Source organism: Styela clava, unplaced genomic scaffold (assembly GCF_964204865.1).
Source record: "Styela clava unplaced genomic scaffold, kaStyClav1.hap1.2 HAP1_SCAFFOLD_152, whole genome shotgun sequence".
NCBI lineage: Eukaryota > Metazoa > Chordata > Ascidiacea > Stolidobranchia > Styelidae > Styela > Styela clava.
Genome location: NW_027556558.1, coordinates 10,001 through 15,000, shown reverse-complemented (window position 1 = coordinate 15,000; position 5,000 = coordinate 10,001).

Genomic DNA, 5,000 nt, shown 5'->3' with positions numbered 1-5,000 from the left:
GACGCAGCACTCTCTCGCCCGCCAGCCACCGAGAAAAGGGTGCGCTCCGACCGGCCCCGCACCGCTCTTTCTTGGCTCATTCGAAATTACTGTCTTTCGCTCTGACATGTCTTACCTAGGGTTAGGTTAGTATGCTTGCACGTTTGTACTTTAACTTTTTTCGGCTCGGCTTCTTTCGACGCCGATGCCGGCGACGCAGCACTCTCTCGCCCGCCAGCCACCGAGAAAAGGGTGCGCTCCGACCGGCCCCGCACCGCTCTTTCTTGGCTCATTCGAGTTTACTGTCTTTCGCTCTGAAATGCCTTACCTAGGGTTAGGTTAGTATGCTTGCACGTTTGTACTTTAACTTTTTTTGGCTCGGCTTCTTTCGACGCCGATGCCGGCGACGCAGCACTCTCTCGCCCGCCAGCCACCGAGAAAAGGGTGCGCTCCGACCGGCCCCGCACCGCTCTTTCTTGGCTCATTCGAAATTACTGTCTTTCGCTCTGACATGCCTTACCTAGGGTTAGGTTAGTATGCTTGCACGTTTGTACTTTAACTTTTTTTGGCTCGGCTTCTTTCGACGCCGATGCCGGCGACGCAGCACTCTCTCGCCCGCCAGCCACCGAGAAAAGGGTGCGCTCCGACCGGCCCCGCACCGCTCTTTCTTGGCTCATTCGAAATTACTGTCTTTCGCTCTGACATGCCTTACCTAGGGTTAGGTTAGTATGCTTGCACGTTTGTACTTAAACTTTTTTCGGCTCGGCTTCTTTCGACGCCGATGCCGGCGACGCAGCACTCTCTCGCCCGCCAGCCACCGAGAAAAGGGTGCGCTCCGACCGGCCCCGCACCGCTCTTTCTTGGCTCATTCGAAATTACTGTCTTTCGCTCTGACATGTCTTACCTAGGGTTAGGTTAGTATGCTTGCACGTTTGTACTTTAACTTTTTTCGGCTCGGCTTCTTTCGACGCCGATGCCGGCGACGCAGCACTCTCTCGCCCGCCAGCCACCGAGAAAAGGGTGCGCTCCGACCGGCCCCGCACCGCTCTTTCTTGGCTCATTCGAGTTTACTGTCTTTCGCTCTGACATGCCTTACCTAGGGTTAGGTTAGTATGCTTGCACGTTTGTACTTTAACTTTTTTTGGCTCGGCTTCTTTCGACGCCGATGCCGGCGACGCAGCACTCTCTCGCCCGCCAGCCACCGAGAAAAGGGTGCGCTCCGACCGGCCCCGCACCGCTCTTTCTTGGCTCATTCGAAATTACTGTCTTTCGCTCTGACATGCCTTACCTAGGGTTAGGTTAGTATGCTTGCACGTTTGTACTTTAACTTTTTTTGGCTCGGCTTCTTTCGACGCCGATGCCGGCGACGCAGCACTCTCTCGCCCGCCAGCCACCGAGAAAAGGGTGCGCTCCGACCGGCCCCGCACCGCTCTTTCTTGGCTCATTCGAAATTACTGTCTTTCGCTCTGACATGCCTTACCTAGGGTTAGGTTAGTATGCTTGCACGTTTGTACTTTAACTTTTTTTGGCTCGGCTTCTTTCGACGCCGATGCCGGCGACGCAGCACTCTCTCGCCCGCCAGCCACCGAGAAAAGGGTGCGCTCCGACCGGCCCCGCACCGCTCTTTCTTGGCTCATTCGAAATTACTGTCTTTCGCTCTGACATGCCTTACCTAGGGTTAGGTTAGTATGCTTGCACGTTTGTACTTAAACTTTTTTCGGCTCGGCTTCTTTCGACGCCGATGCCGGCGACGCAGCACTCTCTCGCCCGCCAGCCACCGAGAAAAGGGTGCGCTCCGACCGGCCCCGCACCGCTCTTTCTTGGCTCATTCGAAATTACTGTCTTTCGCTCTGACATGTCTTACCTAGGGTTAGGTTAGTATGCTTGCACGTTTGTACTTTAACTTTTTTCGGCTCGGCTTCTTTCGACGCCGATGCCGGCGACGCAGCACTCTCTCGCCCGCCAGCCACCGAGAAAAGGGTGCGCTCCGACCGGCCCCGCACCGCTCTTTCTTGGCTCATTCGAGTTTACTGTCTTTCGCTCTGACATGCCTTACCTAGGGTTAGGTTAGTATGCTTGCACGTTTGTACTTTAACTTTTTTTGGCTCGGCTTCTTTCGACGCCGATGCCGGCGACGCAGCACTCTCTCGCCCGCCAGCCACCGAGAAAAGGGTGCGCTCCGACCGGCCCCGCACCGCTCTTTCTTGGCTCATTCGAAATTACTGTCTTTCGCTCTGACATGCCTTACCTAGGGTTAGGTTAGTATGCTTGCACGTTTGTACTTTAACTTTTTTTGGCTCGGCTTCTTTCGACGCCGATGCCGGCGACGCAGCACTCTCTCGCCCGCCAGCCACCGAGAAAAGGGTGCGCTCCGACCGGCCCCGCACCGCTCTTTCTTGGCTCATTCGAAATTACTGTCTTTCGCTCTGACATGCCTTACCTAGGGTTAGGTTAGTATGCTTGCACGTTTGTACTTTAACTTTTTTTGGCTCGGCTTCTTTCGACGCCGATGCCGGCGACGCAGCACTCTCTCGCCCGCCAGCCACCGAGAAAAGGGTGCGCTCCGACCGGCCCCGCACCGCTCTTTCTTGGCTCATTCGAAATTACTGTCTTTCGCTCTGACATGCCTTACCTAGGGTTAGGTTAGTATGCTTGCACGTTTGTACTTAAACTTTTTTCGGCTCGGCTTCTTTCGACGCCGATGCCGGCGACGCAGCACTCTCTCGCCCGCCAGCCACCGAGAAAAGGGTGCGCTCCGACCGGCCCCGCACCGCTCTTTCTTGGCTCATTCGAAATTACTGTCTTTCGCTCTGACATGTCTTACCTAGGGTTAGGTTAGTATGCTTGCACGTTTGTACTTTAACTTTTTTCGGCTCGGCTTCTTTCGACGCCGATGCCGGCGACGCAGCACTCTCTCGCCCGCCAGCCACCGAGAAAAGGGTGCGCTCCGACCGGCCCCGCACCGCTCTTTCTTGGCTCATTCGAGTTTACTGTCTTTCGCTCTGACATGCCTTACCTAGGGTTAGGTTAGTATGCTTGCACGTTTGTACTTTAACTTTTTTTGGCTCGGCTTCTTTCGACGCCGATGCCGGCGACGCAGCACTCTCTCGCCCGCCAGCCACCGAGAAAAGGGTGCGCTCCGACCGGCCCCGCACCGCTCTTTCTTGGCTCATTCGAAATTACTGTCTTTCGCTCTGACATGCCTTACCTAGGGTTAGGTTAGTATGCTTGCACGTTTGTACTTTAACTTTTTTTGGCTCGGCTTCTTTCGACGCCGATGCCGGCGACGCAGCACTCTCTCGCCCGCCAGCCACCGAGAAAAGGGTGCGCTCCGACCGGCCCCGCACCGCTCTTTCTTGGCTCATTCGAAATTACTGTCTTTCGCTCTGACATGCCTTACCTAGGGTTAGGTTAGTATGCTTGCACGTTTGTACTTAAACTTTTTTCGGCTCGGCTTCTTTCGACGCCGATGCCGGCGACGCAGCACTCTCTCGCCCGCCAGCCACCGAGAAAAGGGTGCGCTCCGACCGGCCCCGCACCGCTCTTTCTTGGCTCATTCGAAATTACTGTCTTTCGCTCTGACATGTCTTACCTAGGGTTAGGTTAGTATGCTTGCACGTTTGTACTTTAACTTTTTTCGGCTCGGCTTCTTTCGACGCCGATGCCGGCGACGCAGCACTCTCTCGCCCGCCAGCCACCGAGAAAAGGGTGCGCTCCGACCGGCCCCGCACCGCTCTTTCTTGGCTCATTCGAGTTTACTGTCTTTCGCTCTGACATGCCTTACCTAGGGTTAGGTTAGTATGCTTGCACGTTTGTACTTTAACTTTTTTTGGCTCGGCTTCTTTCGACGCCGATGCCGGCGACGCAGCACTCTCTCGCCCGCCAGCCACCGAGAAAAGGGTGCGCTCCGACCGGCCCCGCACCGCTCTTTCTTGGCTCATTCGAAATTACTGTCTTTCGCTCTGACATGCCTTACCTAGGGTTAGGTTAGTATGCTTGCACGTTTGTACTTTAACTTTTTTTGGCTCGGCTTCTTTCGACGCCGATGCCGGCGACGCAGCACTCTCTCGCCCGCCAGCCACCGAGAAAAGGGTGCGCTCCGACCGGCCCCGCACCGCTCTTTCTTGGCTCATTCGAAATTACTGTCTTTCGCTCTGACATGCCTTACCTAGGGTTAGGTTAGTATGCTTGCACGTTTGTACTTTAACTTTTTTTGGCTCGGCTTCTTTCGACGCCGATGCCGGCGACGCAGCACTCTCTCGCCCGCCAGCCTCCGAGAAAAGGGTGCGCTCCGACCGGCCCCGCACCGCTCTTTCTTGGCTCATTCGAAATTACTGTCTTTCGCTCTGACATGCCTTACCTAGGGTTAGGTTAGTATGCTTGCACGTTTGTACTTAAACTTTTTTCGGCTCGGCTTCTTTCGACGCCGATGCCGGCGACGCAGCACTCTCTCGCCCGCCAGCCACCGAGAAAAGGGTGCGCTCCGACCGGCCCCGCACCGCTCTTTCTTGGCTCATTCGAAATTACTGTCTTTCGCTCTGACATGTCTTACCTAGGGTTAGGTTAGTATGCTTGCACGTTTGTACTTTAACTTTTTTCGGCTCGGCTTCTTTCGACGCCGATGCCGGCGACGCAGCACTCTCTCGCCCGCCAGCCACCGAGAAAAGGGTGCGCTCCGACCGGCCCCGCACCGCTCTTTCTTGGCTCATTCGAGTTTACTGTCTTTCGCTCTGACATGCCTTACCTAGGGTTAGGTTAGTATGCTTGCACGTTTGTACTTTAACTTTTTTTGGCTCGGCTTCTTTCGACGCCGATGCCGGCGACGCAGCACTCTCTCGCCCGCCAGCCACCGAGAAAAGGGTGCGCTCCGACCGGCCCCGCACCGCTCTTTCTTGGCTCATTCGAAATTACTGTCTTTCGCTCTGACATGCCTTACCTAGGGTTAGGTTAGTATGCTTGCACGTTTGTACTTTAACTTTTTTCGGCTCGGCTTCTTTCGACGCCGATGCCGGCGACGCAGC